Below are 26,148 nucleotides of genomic sequence, written 5' to 3' on the forward strand. Positions count from 1 at the left end.
CTTATTCTTTCTTTTAATTTTTAGAATTGAAGTAGCACCTTGACAGTAGGGACTCCATTTTGGAGAACCTGAGACTCCATTCTGGGAAGGTGCCCCCCCACACCGTGAGACTCTGGTCTGAAACTATGATCTAAAACAGTTGAACAATAGCAGTCCACTACATCACACTTGGCAGAGCACAGAAACCCCTACCATGATTGCTCAAACTTGGAAGTGAGTAGGCTACACCTGGGTTAATAATAAAAATGCAATTTGTCTATGTCCTACATATGATTAAAACCAATACCTGGATTAATGTCAAGATTACAATTGGAATTGTTAAGATTGTAACTGGTATTGTCAAGATTATAATTGATACTAGTTTTGCATAGGTTTTAGGTCAGCTTGACCCCAGTAACCATGTATTCCCCTTGATCCTAGCAACCATGAATTCCCCTCCCGATTTTGTGGTTTTTGCCTTTATAAACCCTGTTGCTTTGGGCTTCAGGGTCGAGAGTTCTTTAGGGCATGAGCCCACTCTCCACTGCCGGCAATAAAGGACCATCAAATTTTATCAATGTGTGGAGCTCCTTTGTTTGCACTCGCTCAGGTACAACAGAATGACATACTCTCAGTTTATTTTGTAATCGTAAGATTAACCATCCACTAAGTAAAGAATTCAACCAGTAGTAAGAAGAGAAAAACGCAGTTTCTCAACAGTAGAGACAAGGGCTGTAAATGATAATCAATTCTCAAAATATCAATTTTGCTCATATACATTACATTTTTCTGTAGTCTACCAGTTCTTACTACCTAAGATAAGCACCTGGGGAACTGGAGACATTTAACATGGTTCTTGAATGGCAAAGGCTTCTTTTGGAAAAGTGTAACATTGGCTTTGTTTCTTAAACATTTGGAATACCTTCTCAGAGAAAACACTGGGTTCCACAATTTTCTTATGGGACCTTTTTTTTTTTTTTTTTCTCTGCTGACTTCATTTATTGAAAGTATTTATACAGACATCTGGCTTTCTATTTCTTTAGAGCCAAATTTAGTGAGATACATTTGACTTGGAATTTGTCCTACCAGGTAGGTAGGAAGGGACCCTAACTAAAGTTGCTCATGCTATCATTCCAAAGATTGTTACTGTTTTATAGATTAACTACACTGATTGTTTTTGGTTTATAGATTAATTGAATTGTGGTCAAAAAAGATATTTTGTATGATTTTTATACTTTGCCAAGATTTGCACTGTAGCCAAGATTTTTTTTCCTGTTTTTGAAAACCATAAGCAAATTTAGTCAAAATATATTAAATGACAGGTCATAGCTGCTGAGGCTGAACTCTTTCATTTTTTCCATTTTTTTTAATATAAAAATGATTTTTACCCTTGTATTGTGGGAATTCGTGTTGGCTGGGTATAGAATTCTAAGTCTTTCAAAACATTTCACATATTCCATTAAATTTGGCTTCCATTGTTGATGCTAAGAGGCCAGCCCTAAATTTAATAATGATTCTCTTTGCAGCCTGGCTGCTTTAGACTTTGTGTTCCTTGGTGTGTGAAATTTCCTGGTGCTGCCTGGAGATTCTTGAGCCTGTGGATTGGTGGCAACAGTCATGGAAGATATTCAGTCATTATCTTTTCAAAGCCCAATACAAGTGAGATGCTTGACTTTCTGTCTGAATAATCATATAGAATATCTTTCCACTTCATATTCTGTCTCCCACTCCTCTGTAATTTTCAACATTTTCTATCTCAGTGTTGTATATTAGTTTATTTTTGTTGATATGCCTATGAGGTTTTTCAATTATCTCATCTGTACTTAAGTAGTTGTTTAAATTCTCTTTTGGATTTTGTATTTTCCTATTATTTTTTATCTCTAAAATTTCCTCTAGTAAACACTCTATAAACATATAAAATACTTACGTTGCTTTTCCTTTTGTGTTGCTTGCAGATATTTTCAGCCTGTATTTCCTTCGCTTAAACATGCAGGCATGGTTGGTTTAGTGCTCTCCTATAATAACCTGTATCTGAATGTGAACATTCCCATTAATTAGGATTTTTGTCTCTTCTCATTAATGGTGCAATATATCATTAAGTGCTTTGTTATATTTTATTTGCTGTTTATCCTTTGTGAAAAGAAAGATCTTCTTTTACTTTGAAACTAAGATAAATGTACCCCCTTTCCAAAAGGATTTGCAGTCACCCTTGCCGTCTCCCTCCGTGCAACTCTAGCCGACACCAACCTTCAAGCAAATACAGAGCCTATGATTCCTGGACTGTCCAGGCGAAGGGAACTTGTGCTCAACATCCTGACAGGGCTGGCTGGGTTTCGGTCCACTCCTATCCTTCGGTACAGCCATTTGCTGTCCTGAATATAAGCAGAGGAACTTCTCTAAGCATCCTTACTGATAAATCCTCTAGGGTTTGATTTATTCCCATTTCATCAAAATAAAAATTCAAATTTGCCGTGATGGACCAATGTCCACACTGTAAAATTCATGCTGCACTTACCTCTCTTCATTATAGGTTTAACCTCCACTGTGGCCTGATAATTTCATTATCCTCTGTCAAACCATAGCTCCAGGATTTAAAAAAAATACTAATTTTCATTTTTACTTGAAAGGAAGAGAGAGAGAGAGAGAAACAGAGACAGAGACAGAGGAACAGGGAGAGGTCTTCTATCCACTGGTTCCCAAATGCCTGTACCATCCAGGTATGGCCAGGAGCCCAGAACTCCATCTGGGTCTCCCACATATGGAAGGTAGGGATCCAAGTACTTGAACATTCACCTACTGCCTCCCAGGGTGCACATTAGCAGCAAGCTAGTCAAGACTTGAACCAGGCACTTTGAGTTGGGATACAGGTGTCCCAAGCAGTAACAAACTTTTTTGCCAATCACTCCCTCTAAGCTTTTGATAAAAATTTTACCCAGTGTATTTAGTTCTTCTCAGGAGATTGTGGATGTGAATAGCTTAACCTTCTTTTTCAGTGGAAACAAAATTGTCTTCCAAAGGCTTTACCTATGATTCGCTCTTGGCCCATGACTACATATAGGAAAAATTGCTATTTAAAGCAATATTTTTTTTGACAGGGAGAATTAGACAGTGAGAGAGAGACAGAGAGAAAGGTATTCTTTCTGTTGGTTCACCTGTCAAATGGCCATTGCGGCCGGCGCGCTGCGCCGATCTGAAGCCAGGAGCCAAGTGCTTCCTTCTGGTCTCCCATGCAGGTGCAGGGCCCAAGCACTTGGGCCATCCTCCACTGCCTTCCTGGGCCACAGTAGAGAGCTGGACTGGAAGAGGAGCAACCAAGACAGAATCCAGTGCCCCAACTGGGACTAGAACCCGGGGTGCTGGCGTTGCAGGCGGAGGATTAGTCAAGTGAGCCGCGGCGCCGGCCTAAAGCAGTATTTAAAAACAAATAAGATGGGGGCCTGGCTTAAGCCTCCTCCTGCAGCAACGGCATCCCATATGGGAGCCAGTTCCAGAACCGGCTGCTCCACTTCTCATCCAGCTCCCTGCAGTAGAAGATACCACCTGCCATCCATGTGGGAGACCCAGAAAAAGCTCCTGGCTCCTGGCTTCTATCTGGCCCAGCCCTGACCTTTGTAGCCATTTGGGGAGTGAACCAATAGATGGCAGACCAATCTCTCTCTCTCTCTCCTTTTCTGTAACTGTGCCTTTCAAATAAATAAAATAAATCTTTTTTTTTTGTTTTGTTTTTGTTTTGTTTTTTTTTTTTTTACAGGCAGAGTGGACAGTGAGAGAGAGACAGAGAGGAAAGTCTTCCTTTTTGCCGTTGGTTCACCCTCCAATGGCCGCCGCGGTAGCGCGCTGCGGCCGGCGCACCGCGCTGATCCGATGGCGGGAGCCAGGTGCTTATCCTGGTCTCCCATGGGGTACAGGGCCTAAGCACTTGGGCCATCCTCCACTGCACTCCCTAGCCACAGCAGAGAGCTGGCCTGGAAGAGGGGCAACCGGGACAGGATCGGTGCCCCGACCAGGACTAGAACCCGGTGTGCCGGCGCCGCAAGGCGGAGGATTAGCCTAGTGAGCCGCGGCGCCGGCTAATAAAATAAATCTTTTAAAAAATGTTTAGCAACATTTGCAATGCAGCCCTCCTCACTAAAGCTGAATATCAGTTAAACACATAGCTTCCAAAGTGGACATTCCCTGATGATGTTGATAGTACCCCTCCCATTCTTCACCCTCACTCCCACCCCCAATCTCAAATATTGGGGGGAAGTGGATGAATTTTGAGCATCTTTAAGCAGGTACGTATTTCTATGTTTTACTCTTGGCAACAAATATGTGAAGGCTGTGTCTTGATTTATGCCTCTTTGGACTAATTGGAAATAAAATGTGACAGTATGGGAAATGCAATAGATGTGTAACTCATGGGTTGAAGAACATAGAAGTTTTACAGATTTTTTGCTAAATCATTGACTATTGATATCAAAATAAGAATTCTTAGGTTCCATCTTGTGCTATGTTATTCATCTTTTAATGTGAACACATTGAGCCCAAAGGTGCTAAAGAGAATTCCTGTGGTTACATGCTGTAGTCAGGGAGGCAGGAATTAAACTTGTATCTGTTCCCTAATCATAACTCAAAAAACAAAACCAGCAAAATAATTCACTAGGTTCTGCGGTACTACTGGATGTATTCCTTTGCTACAAAATCATTTCATTGTGAGGATTCACAGATGGGCTGCCGTTTGCCCAACAAATATCCCTGCTTGCATTTTAAGGGCACTGACTAGCTGCTGAGTAATATAAGGCGTGGGAAGTTTAGTACAGTTGGTAAAACAACCTCACGATGATTTGCAGCATCAGCTCTGTGATTGGAAAAACAGAGCTCACTGAAGCAACGCAGCCTTTAGCTGACACAACAGAGAGCCAAAGTCACCGCAGCAAGGCTTCTAGCTGGAACTTGGATTGGTGGAGCTGCTTACTGATGTTTATGTTCCCTTACAAGAGGGAGGGGTCCCAATTGCCCTGTGCAGCACAGATACTGTCTTTGATTTAAAATGCCTATAGATGGATTAGGACAAAGACAGTATTGGGGAAAGTATTTTCCTCTCTGGAAAGGCAGCATCTCTCCTAGAGGGGAAGATGGAGAAGTGACATTTGAAACATGTGCAACAGCCTGGGATGATCTGTTGACTGCATTTTCTCTCTGAAGGAATTTGATATAATGCAGACAATGGATTTGTTTAGCTGTTTTCTCCAAAAGTGCTTATCTTTGAGTTTGGGCTCTAAGGAAATAATTGACTAGGCAGCTGAGGCGTCAGATTGATTTGTAGAGAAAATAAACTGAAGTCTTTAACTCTGGAGACAGCACAGCTCAAGAGGACCCTAATGAGAGCCGTTTCTCTTTCCCGCCTTCCTTCCTCATCTTCCTCCCTCCCTTCCTTCTGTGTCTTCTCCTTGAACATGGGTCAAGTGCTTATTAGAAACAGCATACGATTTTAATGTTTCATAAAAATAGTAACAAATCATGCTGGTTTCAAGAAAGTAAATAGGGGATATTTTGGTACCCATTGAATGTGTACTTCTCTCTACCATTGGCAAAGGCACTTCCTCTCTCAACTTATTATGAACAAACTAGAATTAGGAACAACTTATGAAATATCCAATCCCAGCCACCACCAGTCTTTGATAAAGGATATGAGGTGGGCTACTGGACTTCTATATAAGAATCTATTTGACATTTTCAAATTCTTCAACTGTAGCTCCATTTCTCGGGAGAGGGAATTTGATATAGACCATGCAGCTTTGGGTGCCTCTCCTGTGACAAAGTCTAAGCCAGCGGGGAATCAGAAGCAGCTGTCCTCAGTGCCATTCTGAGGACATTTATGTCTGACCAGATGGAGCAACATGGAGCAGGAAGAAGCAGGATGTCAGATTCTCACGGCCTTTGCGTCCATTCAAATAGAAAGAGTTCCTTCTCTGAGATTTTGAAACTTTTGTCTTCTTTTTTACTTAAATATTGGCCTGTGGATTGGAGGGTGATTCAAAGAACGTTATGCCTTACTTACGTTGCTGCATAAAATGGATCAATGACAAGCAGTCTCATTTTGAAGTATTTTGTGTTATGAAATAAAAGTAACATGTTACATTAAGAGCAAAAAGATACTGTCCTGTAGGAAGGAAGTGATCTATCTACCCATCTTTTTATCTAATACCTTCTTATTGCCTGAGACATCCTGGCTCTGTGCTAGGCTCTGGGTGTACACAAGCTGTAAATTACTTTCTGCAAACTGAAATAACATTGTGGCAATCTTGTAGCTTCAGCTCATATAGTAGAATCTTAGCAGCAGCAAATAATGCACATCAAGGGATAGAACAAATGAGTTAATAATTCCAACTGGAGAAGAAAGCAGAGAACAGGTCACAGTAAATGCTGAGAGGTGGCCAGGCCAAGAGAGCTTTAACTTGTGCTTACCTGATTAAATTGGGATGGTATCCTGAATTTTCTGGCTTTTGCATATTATTTTAGCTTTCTGAGCTGTGGTGGATATGAAAAAAAAGTATGTACTCAAAGTTTATATATGTAAAAAATTATGATCTGAGCAAAAATCACTAAGTAAATGCTGGCACGGGATCAAAACTATTGCAAATATAGGTGTATTATAAGAGAATTTTCCCATTTCCCTGTAGCTATCTAGGTTAGTTATGGCACAGAAAAGGCTCGGGTGTCACGAGTTACTATGGCTGTGTTCATGGAAGGCACTGACAATCAATCATGATATTCTATTCTCAGATTCTCACTCAACAGTGTGTACTAAGCAGCCAATAGCTATGTATTAGAGATGGTAATTGAGATGAGAGAGAGAGAGAGAGAGAAAGAATCTTTCATTGACTGGTTCATTCCCTAAAGCCATCACTGGACCAGGCTGAAGCCAGGAGCCTGAAACTCCATCCAAGCCTCCCATGTGGGTTGCAAGGCCCCAAGTCATCAGTCCAATTTCCACTGTCTTCCCAGTTCCATCAGTGGGAAGCTAGATAGGAAGTGGAGCAGCCAGGACTCAAGCTGGCACCCATATGGGATCATACATTGTAGGCAGTGCCTGACCCACTGCACCAAAATACTGGCCTAATATGAGGTCATTCTATCATCATAACCCTTCCCCCATATATTTAGTTAATAACAAGAAACTGTGTTGTGAGAAGAGAGATTTTCTCAGGTCAAAAAACAAAATGATGATTTCCAATATGTACTGAGCACCTTACCATGTGCCAGGCAATGTGCAATTCGTGTTGCCCCCATTATCCCATTTCACTTCCTTCCCACCTAACAAAAATGATGTTATTCCCTTACGAGAGAGTCGATGACTTCACATAGCTAGGAAGCAGCCATGCTGAGGTTCAGACCTGCACCCATCCAACTGAGAAGTGAACCTCTCACTCTTGCACCACACCTACAAATGTAATTCTCCTTCACTTGGGGGAGAAGAAAGGAGTGCAGTGTTTTGGGCTCTGTGTTTGTATTTCCTATCTGACACTATGTATACATGAACTTCCCCAAGAGTCTCCTTCCTACCACCTCTGTCCCAAGGAAATGAGTGAGCCTCTCATATTAACTCAATTTCCAGAGCGGGAGATTTGATAAAGAAAACTTCCTGTTTGCATCAACATTCTTGTGCATAAATGTAGCCACATGAATCTGGAAATTGTTACACTTATTCATGCAGTAGACATGAAGGCCTACTGTTTGAGACAATTTGACATGCCTGATGAGTGAAAGATACATAAGGCATGGGAAATTCATTCATATCACCTGTTTCCTTGTTTTTTTTTTTAATATTTATTTTATTCACTTGAAAGGCAGAGTTACAAAGAAAGAGAGAAAGGGGAGAGAGAGAGAGAGAGAGAGAGAGAGAGAGAGAGAGAGAGAGAGAAAGGTCTTCTATCCACTGGTTCACTCCCCAAATGGCCACATTGGCTGGGGCTGGCCAGGCTGAAGCCAGGAGCCAGGAGCTTCATCTGGGTCTCCCATGTGGACCCAGGGGCCCAAGCACTTGGGCCATCTTCTGACACCACAATGTCGGTCCCTCCTTATTTTTTAAAAAAACTTTTTATAAGACTTTATTTATTCATTTGAAAGGCAGAGTTACAGAGAGAGAGAGAGGCAGAGACACAGAGAGAGAAGTCTTCCACCTTCTGGTTCACTCCCCAAATGGCAGGAATGGTCAGAGCTGGGCTGATCTCAAGCCAGGAGCCAGGAGTTTCTTCTGGGTCCCCCACGCGGATGCAGGGGCCCAAGCATCACAGGCAGCAGCTTTACTTGCTATACCACAATGCCAGCTCCTAAATATTTCTTTTTTTTTTTTTTTTGACAGGCAGAGTGGATAGTGAGAGAGAGATAGAGAGAAAGGTCTTCCTTTTTGCCATTGGTTCACCCTCCAATGGCCGCTGCGGCCGGCACATCTCGCTGATCTGAAGCCAGGAGCCGGGTGCCTCTCCTGGTCTCCCATGCGGACGCAGGGCCCAGGGACTTGGGTCATCCTCCACTGCCTTCCCGGGCCACAGCAGAGAGCTGGCCTGGAAGAGGAGCAACCGGGATAGAATCCGGTGCCCCAACCGGGATTAGAACCCGGTGTGCTGGTGCCGCAAGGTGGAGGATTAGCCTGTTGAGCCACGGCGCCGGCCCCTAAATATTTCTTAATTGAGGTTTTCTTATCCGGGTAACATAAAGGATGTTAATTAAGCTAAATTAAGTCACTAAATAGCGCATATTGATAGCATTCTTATATTAAGTTATATGTATATTTGTGTGTTCAGGTATACACAGGTATTATTTCAAAATATTATAATGTATTTATGAATATAAATAAGTATTTATGTAGTATATGTGATACAATATGTCAGGAAATTTTGAAACATTTCAAATACAAAATTTCATTTAGTATGAATTAGCATTATTTTCACAATTAAACTAGCAAGAGCAGATACTACACTTGATCTTAGCCAAAGACTGAGAAACAATTTATTTTCACAATTAAAAGAGTCATTGAAAGATCAAAGTGAACACACTGATTGACATTATGTACAAATTTGAAATTCCAGGGAGCAACTTCTGTGCCCTACTGAGATTGTTGGTGAATTCAGGCAGTAATGAAAAGGCAGCTTTCACGGATTTTTCCTCACATAGCCCTCCCCTTACCTTCAAGGCAGGTTAAGCTTGCGTTCAAAGATATCATTCTAGAACTAATTATTTTTTAAAATAGCAAGTTTCATTTATAATTCCATTCATTCTGCTTCTCTTGTGAGCATTAAATGTATCCTGAGTGTAAAGATTGTTTTACATTTTCTCCTTTGCTCCTAATGTGAGAAAATTTAAGAACATGTGATCTATTTTGCTCTTTATTACTCAAAAATGTATACATCCATTTGCCCAAGATTTAAAATAACATTTTACCTAAAACTAAGCTAACAAAGATTCATCCCGAAAATAATCTTGGGGGAAATAAATAATCACAAGAGGAAGAAAATGAAAATGAATATATCCTTTTTGTGAGTGTCCCCAAATTGCTAAGAGGTTAATGTCACCCTCAGTTGTAGAGATGATGTAACATGATATGAGCGTGGAGAAGAGAGTAAGAAACCAACAGGCTTCTTGGTAGCAAAGAAGAATCCTGGAGAGCTGAGATTTCCATAGGAGTTGGAAAGAGATACAGTTGGTGAGAGGCTTCCTTCATACCCAAGAGTGGCTTCTGTCACAAGATGAATCAATCCAGGGGTGATTCTTGAAGTTTCAGATTTAAATGCCAGGAGTTCAAGAAAGAGGCTCAAGCGGAGGCAGACTGGTAACACTCTGTAAGGAAAGAAACTCTGTGGATAGTCTAAGGGGAGCATTGTGAGACTGGCTGAAACATTCCGGAAGGTCCTTGAGTGGAGGGTGGAGGGTGCCGCGGTGCTCTGCAACATTTGATGAGGAGCAGCAAGACCGACAGCCTCAGACTGAAGGAGCCCCACGCTGTGAACTGCTAGGGCATTCTTGTCAAGTTCAGACCAGCGACTGTTCCTCCATACCCAAGCTGTTGATTAGGACATGGGAATGACCCTGGGAAACTCAATTGCCGTCATCACTCTTAACATTAGAAAATGCTGCCTTTCTGTGTTACATAGATAGTGTTTATTTGGTGCAGCTTTAGCCCTGTACCAAGCAGTAGGTTAAGGAGTAATGTGAGTTATTTGCAGTGGTCTCCATGCACTGTTTTTTTCAGTTCCTTATTGAAGCATGGGAGTAAATGCTCAAAGTCTTGGTTGAAAAATGAGGTTTCCACAAGGTTTTCTTAAAACAACCTAGCAAGTAGAAGAATGATCAAGCTGCCTTTTTCTAGAAATTGTTAACTATTGTCAAGATGAGAAACCCAAGAAAAGACTATGCTAGCATGGTAGAAAATAAGTAGGAATAAGAAAGAAGCTTAAATTAGCACAGAGGCTAATATTTTATAATTTAATCACTATTTTGCCAGATGCATCTTTTGAATGTCATATATGTGAATTTGTAAAAAGACTTTATTTTTCTGAACCCTTAAAATTTATACAAAACTTGAGAAGACAGTACAGAGATTTTTCCATATACTCAGCAATAGTCCAATGGAATTATACTGAAAAACAGCAGTTTCTTTTCCACACTTCTGGCCAAATCCCTCCCTGTAGAGGCAAAAATATCAAACTGTGTATTTGTATCCCACGACTTTCAAATTTATCTCAATATCCTCTGTTTTAACTTTCTAAGTTTAAATATTTATTTGTTAACTGTCAAGAAAGGAATATTTAGCTACATTTTTCTTGCCTTGTCTAGAGTAAATAAGTATTTAGCCCTGATACACTTTCTCAAGCACCATTCACCAAGTATTCCAATTTTTGAGAACTCAATATTCATTTTAAATATTATATATAAAATTATATTATATATCATATATAAAGCTCATAGTATTATATATAAATTACATAATGTATATAAATTTTTATTTTTATATAAATATTTATATAAATTATATATAGTATATAAAGTTCACAGGCAAGCTCTGCACGGAACAAATTCCATTGAATTACATAAAACCATTATTTTAGGTTCAAGGAATTACATATCAGTTCTGTTTTACCTTCTAGAAGGAAAATAGAGTATTTTTCAGACTGAAAAATGCTAGAAAATTCTTTGCCAGCATATACACATCCTGGGAAACACTAAAACATGAGGGAAATGTTGAAAGTTCATGTAAAAGTGGAATGAAAAGATAAAATGTTAAAATACAACCTTTGTTTCTCGACATAAGTTTCATCAAGGTCAAGACACTTTTGTAAAAGATGATACCAGACATTTAGTCCATCCTGAATTTAGCTACGTCAATACAATTTTTTTACATTTTTGCCTGAAGAAAAATGACAACTCTTAAATATTAGGAACAAAAAGAAGCCAGAAGAGCCAAGTCAAGACTGTAAGGTGGACACCTAATGACTTCCCATCAAAACTCATAAAATAGCTTTGATTTAATGATGAAAATTAGCAAAAGTATTGTCATGGAGGAGAAGGACTCTCTTGGGAAGAGTTCCTGCAGAATTTTATGCTAAAGCTTTGGCTAACTTTCTCAAAACACTTTGGTCTTTCAGAAAGTCAATAAGCCAAAGTCTTTGATCAACAAAAATGTTTTTAGATGTTGTCATACTCTGTTCTTGACAGCTTTGCCTCCTCTTGAACCAGACCACTTCCACCTCTTGATAGCCATTCCCTTGATTGTGTTTTGTCCTTGAGTCATACCGACAAAGCCATGCTTTATCTCCTGTTACAATCATTCTAAAAAGTCCTTCAGAATATTGATCTTACTAGTTTAGATTTTCCATTGAATCCTTTGTTCTTATTGGTAGCTGATCTGAATGAAAAGTTTTGGCACCTATTGAACCAAGGGTTTGCTCTACTTTATATGTTCAGGTGAGTTGCATAAGCTGATCCAACTAGGAATCTAGGGTGCTGGCTCTTGCTTGTGCTGTTAATTGATTTTTCTTTCACAAATTAGTGCAAATAGTTAATACTGGTTCATCCCTTCTTAAAATGAGCTATCCATTTCTAATCTGATTTATTTCTTCAGTGCATGATCCCCATAAACTTTCCATGAAGATTTCACAATTCTTCTATCCAAACTTCACCATAAATTTGAGGTTTTTTCTTCTTTGATTTTAACAAAACTCATAATTCTCTGATAGGGGCTCTTTTTTTAAAGATTTATTAATTTGCTTGAAAGTCTGAGTCACAAAGACAGAGAAGGAGAGGCAGAGGCAGAGAGAGAGAGAGAGAGAGAGAGAGAAATAGAGAGAGAGAGGTCTTCCATCCACTGATTCACTCCCCAATTGGCCACAATGGCTGGAGCTGTGCAGACCCAAGGTCAGGAGCTAGGAGCTTCTTCCAGATCTCCCAGGCAGGTGCAGGGGTGCAAGGACTTGGACCATCTTCTACTGTTTTCCCAGGCCACAGCAGAGAGATGGATTGAAATGGAGCAGCTGGAACTTGAACCGGCGCCCATATGGGATGCTGGCACCACAGGTGGTGGCTTTACCCACTACACCACAGCACGGACCCCAGGGCTCTTTTCAAACTGGTGTCTCAACCTCCTTAGTGTCTCAAACTAGATCTTGTTCAGACATGTCATAATAGCTAGAATGAGGGTTTTTTTTGGGGGGGTGCGATTTTAAAAATTCATGTTTTTTTATGATATGGACTTTCTATGAACTTTTTGAATATCTCTCATAAAGTCTTTAGACTTAAAGAAGACGAGCGCATATACAAATAGAGAACTGTTGAAAGAATAAAGAGTGTCAAAGAAAGTAAAATGTAGGGAAATAAAAAATGATATTATATTTTTAAAATAATAACTTATGGGCTTATAAGATAGGTGTAAAGAAAATATTTAGATAAAAATTACACAAGGGATGAAGTGGAGGGTATGAGTAACTAAACTTCTTTGACATTTGCATATTCAATAAGTGATCAAAGCACTAGTTTTTGATCAAATGTGATCAGTCAACATTGTAAATTATAATCTCTATGTGGACCATTAAAAGAATAATACAATCTTGTGACTAAAAAAATAATAGAGCAAATAAAATAGTAAGTAATTCTTGATTAATAAGAGAGCACAAGAAAGGAGAAATAAAGGGACAAACAATAGATGATACTATGAGAAATCAAATAACATAGTAGATTATTTAAATTCTACTGTATCAATAGCATTTATATAAATAGATATGTATATATATAGAGAGAGAGAGACTAAATAATACAATTAAAGGACAAAATTTTAGATTGGATTAACTACAAAAGAGGAACGATCCAATTATGTTCTCTTTGTGAAAATGAACTTTAGCATAAGGACATAGGGAAGGTAACAAACATTGAAGAAAGTGTACCATGTAAATATTTACTGAAAACATATTTTTGCTTTATAAATATTGCATAGAAGGCAAGAACAATTATGAAAGGGAAATGGGAAGCTTTAATATCTTTAGGTGGACAATTCATGAAACAGGAAAGATAAGATAGCTAAGTAGACCTGTTCAGCATTGATATCCTCCCCCACAGAAAATAATTACAGTGTAGGTAAATAACTGGGTTTTGAGTCGACTGCTCAAGGGATAACACTGGAATTCAGCAAGGGACACAGGAACCCTCCAGGACACAGAGACACAGGATGGCAGCATAAAGAGAGGAAGAAAGTGTGCCAGCAGCCACTACCCTGGGCCCAAAGTTGGGAGGAATCCACCTTGCAGGGGAAAGATCCCCATAGAGCTCATCTCCCTGGACACTGGACACCAGCAGTGGTACCTACAGGAGGAAACCACAGTTATCATCCCCCAAGCAAGAGGAGCTCCCTGAAGTGAGCTCCCAGGGCACAGGTTGTGGCACTGTGGTGCCATCTTGTAAAAGAAGTCATTGTCAGAATCAACACTTCCCTAAGAGACAGAAGCTCCTTCATACCCCCAAAACTGCGATCCCATAGATGTTGCACCACACTAGCCCAAAGGACTGCAGCCTCAGAATCCCAAAGAGATGCTCCAGCAACATTCACCCTCTCACCTTAGCCTAAGCAGTATCCTGCATTACACAGCACAGGTGATTTTGCACAGCAAGGTGGCTCCCACTCCCAGGACATTAAAAGTAGAGGCACTCTCCTCTGCAGACTTCTCACCCTAGGGCAGTACACACCATGGCAGTCTTGGTCCTGCTCTACTTCCGAAGCAGCCCCTCAGATCCTGCACAGGTGAATGCAACAGTCATGCATGTTAATTGGGGAAGTGGGACTGGCACTGCCAAGACCACAGCCACCACACCATGACCCACACACATTGCTGGTACAGAGAGGAGTCTGTCCCTCCACACACACACTCACACCCCTGCCACACTGCCATCAGTCACAGGGAAACATGGCGAGGAGATGACGGCTCACGGTCCTGCTGGAACTAAAGCCCAAGAAGCCAACCAAACCAACACCTGAAGGAAGATTCGTCTTCAGAAAACAGCTTTTCATCCAAAAAGCTGCCCTTTAAAGGGGAAAGAAACAACTGATTCACCAGATGCATAAATATCAAGAATTCAGATAGACAAATAGAATTAGGAAGTCAATGAATGTTGTACATGAGAAATTTGGCAAAGAGATAGAGAGCTTCTATCTGACACTTCAGAAATGAAGAACTCGGGTCCAGTGTTGTGGCATTGTTGGTACAGCTGCCAGCTGCGATGCCAGCATCCCATATGTGTGGCAATTCTTGTCCCAGCTGCTCCACTTCCTATCCAGCTCCCTGCTATAATGGTCTGGGAAAAGCAGTGGAGGATGACCCAAATGTTTGGGTCTCTGCTACCCAAATGGAGGACCCAGATGAAGCTCCTGGTTCCTAGCTTTAGCCTGGCTCAGCTGTGAGTGTTGCAGCCATCTGGGGAGTGAGCCAGCAGATGGAAGATCTCTGTCTTTCTGTCTCTCCCTCTTTCTCTCTAACTCTAACTTTCGAATAAATATAAATAAATATTTTTTAAAAGAAATGAAGAACTCAGCAAAATTTTAAAAACACAATTACAAGCCTCAATGACAGGCAGATTAAGTGGAAGAAAGAATATTTGAACATAAAATGGTGTTTGAAATATCTACCAGACAATAAAAAATAAGATGGGATGATGATAACCTCTGAGAACTTTGGGACCATTAAATGAACAAATATTCAAATTTTAAGAATACTTGTGGGAAAAGAAAGAGTGTTGGTATAAAGAATCTATGAAATGATAGCTAAAATCTTCCCAAATCTGGGGAGAAATATAGACATCCTAGAATAGGAGGTCCATATGACGCTAAACAAACATGAACAGAAGTGGGCCAGTGCTGTGGCGCAGTGGATTAAAGCCCTGGCCTGAAGCTCCAGCATCCCATATGGGTGCCAGTTCAAGTCCCAGCTGCTCCTCTTCCGATCCAACGCTCTGCTATGGCCTGGGGAAACAGTAGAAGATGGCCCAAGTCCTTGGGCCCCTGCATCCACGTGGGAGACCCAGAAGAAGCTCCGGGCTCCTGGCTTTGGGTTGACACAGCTCCAGCCATTGCGGCCATCTGGGGAGTGAACCAGTGAATGGAAGACCTCTCTCTTTCTCTGTCTCTACCTTTCTCTGTAACTTTGTCTTTCAAATAAATAAAATAAATCTTTTAAAAAAATGAACAGAAAAGATCTTCACTATGACACCTTGTAGCCAGACTCTCAAAGTACAACCAATGAGAGAATTCTAATATCTGCAATTGGGAAGTGCTAAGCCACTTTTAAGGGAATTCTTACCAAAACAATAACATATTTTCAACAGAAACCTTACAGGTTAGGTGGGAATGGAATGATGTATTTCTGTACAAACCAAGATAAATTGACCCAGCCAATCTATGTTTCATAAATGAAAACGAAATGAAGGCTTCCCAAGATAAACAAACACTGAATGAAGTCACCAAAGTCATTTCCATCAGACCTGTCTTAGAAAAGATGCTTAAGGGAGTTGTACACACAGAAACAGAGAAAGAGAAACTACCATCATGAAACACGTGACAGCATAAAATCCACCAGAAAAAAAAACAACAACAAAGGACGTTAAAAATAAACAGAACAATTTTCTTTTAGTAAGAGAACTACATCACTATTCATTAATAATAATTTTGAATGTAGATGTACTAAACCTCCATAGACTTACTTAAAAGATAAAAATAAACAAGACTTATTGACACGCTATCTGCAATCAACTCAGTTTACCTGTAAAGCAACACACAGGCTGGAAGTAGAAGGATGCAAAAGATACTCTATGCTAACAGAAACCAAAAGGAGTAACTGAACACCAATAACCAGTATGAGATTGAATCAGTAACGGAGAAGCTCCTGATAAAGAAAATCCCAGGACTAGATGCCTTCATGCTGTATTCTAGTAAATTTTAAGGAAGAACTAACATCAGTTTTTCTGAAACTATCCCCCCAAATGAGAAGTGTGGGCACCCTTTATACTCATTCTATGGGGCCAGCGTTACATTGATTGCAAAACAAGACAAGGACACAGCCAAACAAGAGAACTATAGACCATTATTCCTGATGAACATAGATGCAAAAATTATCAACAAAACACTAGTAAATCAAATCCAACAACACCTCAAAAAGATCATGCATCATGATCAAGTAGGTTTCATCCCAGGATATAAGATGGTTCAACATATGCAAATCAATAAACAGAATACTTCAGATCAACATCCACAAAAAGAAGGATAAAAATCATGTGCTCATCGCAATTGTTGCAGAAAATGCACAAAATTGATTCCAAGTGGACTAAGACTTAACATGAAAGCTAAACTTGATAGCATCCAAAAAAGTATAAGCAAATTATCTTCATGACCTTACAAGGGTAGAAGTGTTCATATAGAAGGGAAAATGAATACCTTTGACAATATGTACTTAAGAATTCCTCTTTTGCAAACACCCTAAGAGTTAAAGCAAAACTCACAAAACAGAAGCTGTGCAACACATATGACTATCAAAACCACAGTATAGGGGTCAGCATTATGGTACAGTGGGTTAAGCTGCTGCTTGTGATGCCAGCATCCCAAGTTCCCATGGAGAACTAGTACAAGTCTCAGCTGCTCCGCTTCTGATCCAGCTTCCAGCCAATGCACCAAGGAAGGTGGGAGAAAACCACCCAAGTGCATGGGCCCCTGCCATTCACTCATGTAGGAAGTGAAGATGGAGTTCCCAATTCCTGGCTTTGGTCTGGCCTACACCTGGCTGTTGTAGCCATTCAGGGAGTGAATCAGCAGATGAAAGCTCTCTCTCTCTCTCTCTCTCTCTCTCTCTCTCTCTCTCTAATGCTGTTGTTCAAATAAATAAACTTTAAAAAAAAAAACAACACTGTGTGTAAAGGGCACTAATGAGTCAGTAGTTAAAAAAATCATATAGTCACATAAAAATGGGAGAAAGATCTGAACAATTACTTCAACTAATGCATCATTGCCCAACTGTATACGCCACTGATTGTGGTTTCATGTGGCGTAATGTGCCCTTGTACTCTCAAATGCATCCTCATATGCTCTACAAATTCTATGTCCATCACCCGATCTTTTTTATTTTCAAACCTACCCTTCATCTCCAACTTCTACTATATCTGAAGCCACTAATGTAATAGCCTCTCTGTATCTTCACCAAATGAGTTTCCCTGTCTTACTGGCTGGTCCAGCTGCAGGCTTCATCTTTCTGTTCCTCTGTTTTCCATTTCCCAGAGTGGCATCATCCATCTCCTTTTATCTTTGTCCTTGTGAGTTTACCATACTTTATTTCTTCACCAGCATCCCAAGAGAATGAGGACAAATCCAGAATAAGTGATTGCAGTCAAAGCCCATGCTTTACCCAAAGTGCTCATTTACTGTGGTCGGTTCATCACTTAAATGCCTGTTGAAACTACATCCACTGTAGAAATCCTTCCCAACAAAAGCAGGAAAGAGATGGTGACGCCTACCAAAATGAGTGTTGGGTCATCACCCTGATAAATATATGTTCCTTTTTGCATCTGTGATCCCATATATCTGTCAACTTTATTGCTTTTAAAGAACATTTTTCAGAATTAAACTGATTCGCTGTGTGTGTTGTATTTATTCACTGAATGGAAACTGATGCCTGTAAGACAGGAGCCTGTGCCACATGAAGAGTTTCATTGATTAGCATCTGCTTGTGGGCCTCCTGCATAAAGAGAGGTCTCATTTAGACAGCTACAGCTTCTGGGATCAGAGATGACATGTCTGAGATTGATGACAATGTGCCGTTTTCACTGTGTTGTTTCTCCTCATGATTTTTATTCACAGTAGCATAAATACAGAATCTGATTAATTTGGTAAAATCTACCCTTTTTTTTTGCAAAGACGAAAGTCCAGGTTCTGGGGTCATAAAATAATAATTGAATGAAATTATTTTGATTGTTTTCTGATAGAAGGCAGGAGTCATGTTTTAATTTGGGAGGGAGGTGTTGGTTTTAATTTGGGAGGGAGGTGTTGGTATTGCCAAAGAAGGGATATTTACGAAGTATTCAGCATGCCTGGTCACGATTCTCTCGTCGAATCAAAGTACCTGTGCCATTTTAAAAGACACTGATGAAATGACACCATTCTTCTTCCCTCCAAGATTTTGTCATCTTGGTATTCAAGACAAACGCAGGAGGTGACTTATCCAGGAAGAAATGCAGTCATATCAGCATTTCACCTAGGTCGAGTGGGTACATCTATTTCAAGAAAGAGTTTTTGTGAACAGATATGCTTCTTTGGGAGGTGAGACTTTCATGAAAGAATCTCTGCTGGAAAAAAATTTCCCCAAAATGAAGCCTTTACAATGGCTGGATTCTTCATTTCTATTTTACTAGCATAATAAAAGGATACTGGGAAAGTGTCGTTGAGAGGGAAATCGATAATTGCTTTCTATACACTGACATTATGCTCTGAGTTTCAAACATAGTCTGGAGCCTTCAACTGCAGTACCTGTGCTCCCAAGAGGAAAATAAATCTATCTCTACTCATTTCACAGCAGTCTCTATCTGGGAGAAAATTTTCTCCTACAGTCCTGTGAGGTAGTCCTAGGGTAGGATGAGTGTCTTTATTTGAAATCTGTTGAAACTGAGAACAGAGAGAATTTAAATAACATGAATAAAATCTCTTTCTCTGTGGCAGACTGAACACCAAATGTTGACTTCCTGTTTCTTTTTTTCTTTTTTTTTTTTAAGATTTATTTCTTTATTTGAAAGTCAGAGTTACACAGAGAGAGGAGAGGCAGAGAGAGAGAGAGAAAGAGAGAGAGAGAGAGAGAGGTCTTCCATCCGCTGGTTCACTCCCCAGATGGCCGCAATGGCTGGAGCTGCACTGGTCCAAAGCCAGGAGCCTGGAGCTTCTTCTGGGTCTCCCATGTGGATACAGGGGCCCAAGGACTTGGGCCATCTTCTACTGCTTTCCCAGGCCATAGCATAGAGCTGGATCAGAAGAGGAGCAGCTGGGACTCGAACTGGCACCCATATGGGACACTGGCGCTTCAGGCCAGGGCTTTAGCCCGCTGCACCACAGCACCGGCCCCAACTTCCTGTTTCAATGTTAGATCACCCGCACTGGGTCTGGGAGAAATCTAAGCACAGCGACAGCAAACTGCTATCACGCCAATCTTGGGGAACCCAGGGAGGGCACTGGACTTGGAGAGTACACTCTGCACGTCCCTGTTGGTGACTTCTGTCCCTGTGTGCTTGAAGCAATGGCAGTGACCTAGAAGGTGCCTGGTCATATGAGGCTGGGAGCAGAAGATGAGCTAAAAAGGAAACACTGATTTAGTGTGACTGAATTGGAAATAATGAAACATGTACGGAGAAGTAGTCTAGCCAAATACTGAGTCTTCTATTAACAGTGTTCATTAAAATAAAATAGGAATGGATTTGTATTATGCATGAAAATTTACTTTCCATACATCTATATATCATATTTGAGCTAGTCTCCAAGAAGTTTCTAGATAGTGGATATTATAATTGCTAATTCTATAAATGAACAAATGGGCTCAGAGAAGTCAATACTGTACTGAGTATCATTCAACCATTGAGTGGTGAAGAAAATGATTAGTCTTTTAAAGTTTATATTTATTCATGTATTTATGTATTTATTTTCTTTTTACTTGAGGAATGGACAAAGATCTCTTACTTGCTGCCTACAACAGCCAGGTCTGGTCTAAGCAGGCACCAGAAACTCAGTCTGGGTCTCCTTTACGGGTGATAAGAACACAACTACTTGAGCCATCTCAATGAGCATTTGCAGAAAACTGGAATTAGAAGCAGAAACAGGAGTTGAACCCAGGCACTCTGGTCTGGGATGCAGACTTCCCAAGTGGCATCTTAGGCACTGCATCAAACACCTGCCCCCAGACCCAGAAAATTATTTGTCCTGATGGAGGTCTCAAATGCACATCTTTTCTTTCCTTTTCTTTTTTTTTTAACTTTTATTTAATGAATATAAATTTCCAGTGTACAGCTTATGGATTACAGTGGCTTCCCCCTCCCATAACTTCCCTCCCACCCGCAACCCTCCCCTCTCCCGCTCCCTCTCCCCTTCCATTTGCATCAAGATTCATTTTCAATTCTCTTTATATACAGAAGATCAATTTAATATAAAGGTTTCAACAGTTTGCACTCACATAGACACACAAAGTGAAACATACTGTTTGAGTACTAGTTATAGCATCAAATCAAAATGTACAGCACATTAAGGACAGAGATCCCACATGAGGAGCAAGTGCACAGTGGCTCCTGTTGTTGACCCAACAAATTGACACTCTAGTTTATGGCGCCAGTAACCACCCTAGGCTGTCGTCATGAGTTGCCAAGGCTATGGAAGCCTTCCAAGTTTGCCGACTCTGATCATATTTAGACAAGGTCATAAAAGACAGAGTGAGGATAGTAACCAATGATCCTAAGAGTGGCATTTACCAGGTTAGAACAATTATACAGCATTAAGTGGGGAAGAGGACCATCAGTACACACAGGTTGGGAGTAGAGCCATTGGTGGTAGAGTAGAGGTTATGATTACAAAGGAATGAGGCCCAAGTACGCTAGACAGGGTCTAGAACAAAGGACAGAGTCATTATTAGAGGAGCTAAGAAAGGTGCTGTCTAAGCTACAAGTAATTTTTCTGATTGAGAGGCAAATAGAGCCTGATAGAAGGGGCTTGATAATAATCTGTTGGGCTTTAGGCCTTGTAAGTTAAGAGGCCCAGGCCTATCTATCTCTTCACATGGGGTACTTTTCTTTTTGCAATAGGAAAGGGCGAATGATGGAATAATGTTAGTAATTGTGGTTTTTGAGCAACAAGGCCATAATAACCTCATTATGCTTTTAATGCTAAGAGGACATTGAGTTTAATATCAAGACAAGTTGAGCGTCATCATTAAACATATTGAATAGAATATACAATCCTTCCTTTGGGCCATTTAAGAGATTATAGAACTTGTACTCATGCATATCAGCCTAGACACGAGATCATTCACCCCATTATGTACATATTTGGAACATTTTTTATTGCCAATTGCTCTAATGGCTTCCAATCTAAAACTTGCTTTGTAATTACTTCATCTTTGGAACTTCTTGGCATTCCTTAATTGCATGATGTGCTTTTTTATTAATGAAAATACAAGGACTTCAAAGAAGATAAAAATTGTGAGATGATGTGAGAGGAAAGATTTATTGTGGATGCATCAGGACCTTCCAGATAAACAGTAACAATTCCAGCATAGTCACTGAAAAGTGTGCCATTAAGCAGGAAGCCATCCAAACCATCAGTGAAGCAACTGAGATAAATCATATAGGTGAGTCTTCCACAAGCACTTACTGGATGAAAGACTATATAACATCTTATTCATGAACTCGACTTTGAGGATCAAATACTGCCATACTATCTATTATTTTTTGTAAGACAAAATAGGTAGAATATACCTGGCCTTGAAGTATTGAAGGATTTAATCATTTTGATCTCTTATTTTCAAACTTGCAAATATCTGCATCTCCTGACTGATTTTTCAGGTACAATCATACATAGTTTAACAATGAAGACCAGCTTTGAGAAATGCACTGTCAGGCAATTTTGTCATTGTGTGAAAACCATAGAATGTACTTAAAAAATTAGATAGGATATCCTACTTCATACCTAAGTTGTGTGATATATACCGTGACATATGTGATCTATCATTGATGAAAACATTGGATTTTTTTTAAAAGATTTATTTATTTATTTATTTGAAAGTCAGAGTTACAGAGAGAGGGAGAGACAGACAGAGAGAGAGAGAGAGAGAGAGAGAGAGAATCTTTTTGTATCTGCTGGTTCACACTCCAAATAGCTACAATGCCTGGGACTGGGCCTGCCTGAACCAAGATCCTGGAACTCCATCCAAGTCTCTCATGTGGGTGCAAGGTCCCCAGGGATTTGGACCATCCTCTTCTGGTTTTCCACATGCATTAGCAGGGAGCTGGACTGGAAGTGGAGCAGCCGGGACTCAAATTGGTGGCCATGTGGGAAGCCAGCATTGCAGGTGGTGACTTAACCCACCATGCCACAGTATTGGCTCCAAAACATTGTTATGTGTCGTGGTAATACACATAGGGTCTTCTTTAAACAATAATAGTAGAGCGGGCATTTAGCCTAGTGGTTAAGACAGCCAAATCCTATACCAGACTACTTGTCTCCAGCTCTTGTTTCCAGCTTCCTATAAATGCAGACCCTAAGAAGTGGTGATGGAGGTGCAAGTAATTGGGTTTCTGCCACCAACAACATGGGAAACCTGGATTGAGTTCCACTTCCTGACTTTGACCTCAGGCAGGGGCCATTGCAAGCATCTGGGGAATGGACCAGCAAATGGAAGCTTTTTCTCTGTGTGTCTCTATCTCTCAAATAAATAAGAAAATAATAATAATAATAATAATAATAATAGCTTTCATTTTCCAAGCACTGGGTGTTTGCTAGACAGCTTTACATAATTCCTTGTTTAATAGCCACACTAAGCCACTAAGGGGTTATCCTCATTTTATCAATAAGGACACTGGATCTCGAAGGTAACTCACTCTGCATAACACAGCGGTAATCAACAAGTCTAAGATTTCAATCAAAATCAAAGTCCTTGAGGGTAAGATAATATCTCTTGTAAATCTTCTGTATCAGTGATTTGGAGGTTTTCTATATCATACATGCACCTGAAAAACTGAACACACATTCCCACTTTGTACCATCTGGAGATTGCGATTCAGTTCATCAAGGATGAAACATCAGGTCTACATTTCTCACAATTTCCTTGGCCTGCTTCTACTGCAGCCAGCTAAGTATATGTCATTTGGTATTTTTTAGGGTTACCATGTCAGTATTTTCCATATAATAAAAATATAACTTAAGAATTTAATTTTTGAAGTGAAATCTAGATATCAAGCAGAAGTTCGTGTTTTATAAAATTAAAAAAAAATGATGGTGGGACATAACACACATATGGTCAAGGAGATGAAAGACAAAATATATATATAGTATCACTAGGCAGGCCCTAATAAAGCTTTCACTGTAAAATGTGGTCACAGCAAGTTAAAATTGTGTGAAGCAGCTGATGAATGGCAGGTGCGGTAAGACTAAGCAAGGTTCCCTAGGACTCCCTGTGGGCTGACTAATTTGGATAATTTTGTGGGCTCCAAAGCGTTGAAGCTGTCCCTACTTGTCTGGTCCCTGGTTCTGGTGGTTAGGGCCAGTGTACGTGGGTCTTGAGTGTGACAGCTTGCAAGAGCAATGCTTGTTGGTGTAGACTCAGGAAGAGAGGACTGCTCTAACTGACCCCTAGCCAGTCCTCCAAACTGGGTCAAGACACACAATTTTATATATATATTGAACTGTGTTTCTGAAGATCTTGCTTAAGATTGGCTCAAACCTCCAGTTCACAATTTCTAGTTAGTTAAATCCTCAACAACACACCTGCAGTTTCCAAAGGCAAGGTGTGGAGGAGGTAAATTACGCCTCTGGCTATTTCTGGCTGCCACCTCTAAACCCAGTTCCCAAACTTTTAAGTTTTGAAGCGGTGGTTTTCTGTCCTAGAGTGAACCTTAGCACTTTACCCTAGTTTACATGTTATAAAACATCATAAACATATTCAGATACAGACACAATCATACAGAAGCACTTACAGAAGGCATTGTGTGAATACCAGACTTCAATGAAGTTTTGGAATTTATGTTAAACAGAGTTCAATTTGCTGCAACAACCATTTAACAATAATCAATAGACACAGCCATTGCTTGGGCAACTGGACAAGGTTGGTCAGACATTCACTCTTCTTGACATTCTGTTCTCCGGAATGCACATGTCTAAAGCAAGGGGTTTTACTGTGTCTCTGGTTCACTGGATTTCCTCTAACCCTCTTTGCATGGTTTCACATTCCACTCCGTGTAAGTTATCTGAGTATTTTCTGAAAGACAGAATGTTTCCACTGGTGCTCATTATTAATAGTAATATTTACTTTCACGCTGCTACTGAAGACATTTGCCCTCTCCTGGGAAATCTGCATTTCCCTGAATTGTGTCTGTAAGGTCTGCGATTTAAATTACTCTGCCAAGTAGGTATCATTCTGAATTGCTTTACATAATAATTATAAGTTAATTATCATGCTTTCTATTCAATAACCTCTGGGAACAGAAGAGTGTGTCCAGAGTTTGACGACTACTGCTCCATTTACTCTCCCTTGTGAATTCCATGTATCCTGTAGAACATGTAGCTCAAAACAGAGCTCATTGAATTCTTATTTCATAATTTGTGGAACCAATGATAAATCTTGAGAAATAGTTATATCAAATACAATATGTATATAAAATACATGATTAGAGGCTCTAACCAGTATGAAATAACTGATAAAATAAGGAGGGACAAAAATAAGTAACACACACTACATTTCCTTTTGCTCAAGTGAAACATGAAATAGGATCCCTTCCTCAACCTTGCCCTCTCCTGGATCTGTCTGGGAATTTTCCAAGGCTCTGTTCTCAGTCTAGCTCTCCTCTGTGTTCGCACTCCATAGATGGCCTCAGCCAGTCCTGGACTGCAAGGCCCCCTCCCAAGGAAACATCCCTCTCCTTGCCCCTTCCCTGACCTCTGCCCACTCTACATTCCCCTGGGGGCCTAATAAGTACTTCAAGGGAGCATGAGCAGGGCAGAATTCTTGATTTTTCACTCTTTACTTCCCCAGTCTTTCTCAAATTAATGGTCCTTATCATTTATTAAATGTAACTTAGATCTTTGCTTTAGCTTACATTCTGTGAATCCATCAGCAAATCCTGTTATCTCTGCCATCAATGCACTCTGAATTCTATCATGTTTCACTATCTCTGCCACTAGCACAGGGGCCATTATCTCTTGCCTCAGCTACTGCAACCAATACTTCAGGATTCTACTTTCTCTTTCCATTCTATCCTTCACAATCTGCCACTCCACTGTCAGAGCCAATGTTCTAAACACCTAAGTGAGATCACAACATTTTATGATTCAAAGCCCTCTAATACTTGCCTATCCTTTGACTAACGTGGAATTGGGTTATTATGACCTGAAACTCTACATAATTATGACCCTGATTCTCACTTAGACCACAACATTTGTAGCTCAGCCCTTCCCTTCCTCAGCCACAGCATCGCCAGGGTTCTTTTCTAAATTCTTGAACATCCCAAGCTAAGAGACTGTAATTCTTGCACACTTGACCTGAAGTAAATGTCCCAAATCATTTATTTTCATAAAAACATGCATCATCACATGATTCAGCCTCTCTCTCTCTCTCTCTTCTAATTTATGGCATTTCTTCCACTATGTTGCATTCCTGCTGGCGGCATGGACTTTGGGTTCTTCATCACATTATAAACCCAATCCCAAAGAAATACCTGTCACATACTCAATGGTGAATGAACATTTTTTAAATGAATGCAGTTAAATGAATCTATTTCTCATATCCAAAATAAGTAGAAAAATTATATATACTCAGCAATATGTGTACAGATGACAACGATTTCCTGAAACAAAAATTCTCTATTCATAGTTTGTATAACATAATTGTCACGACCAGTATTTATTGACTGTTTAGTATTCTT

At 40.1% G+C, this 26,148-nt stretch overlaps 1 pseudogene; it reads right to left on the reverse strand.

The window, feature by feature from the left end:
- Positions 1–8,864: 8,864 nt before the first annotated feature.
- Positions 8,865–8,973, reverse strand: LOC133750149 (U2 spliceosomal RNA; annotated as a pseudogene).
- Between the last annotated feature and the right edge of the window lie 17,175 nt (positions 8,974–26,148).

This window comes from Lepus europaeus, chromosome 20 (genome assembly GCF_033115175.1).
Source record: "Lepus europaeus isolate LE1 chromosome 20, mLepTim1.pri, whole genome shotgun sequence".
NCBI lineage: Eukaryota > Metazoa > Chordata > Mammalia > Lagomorpha > Leporidae > Lepus > Lepus europaeus.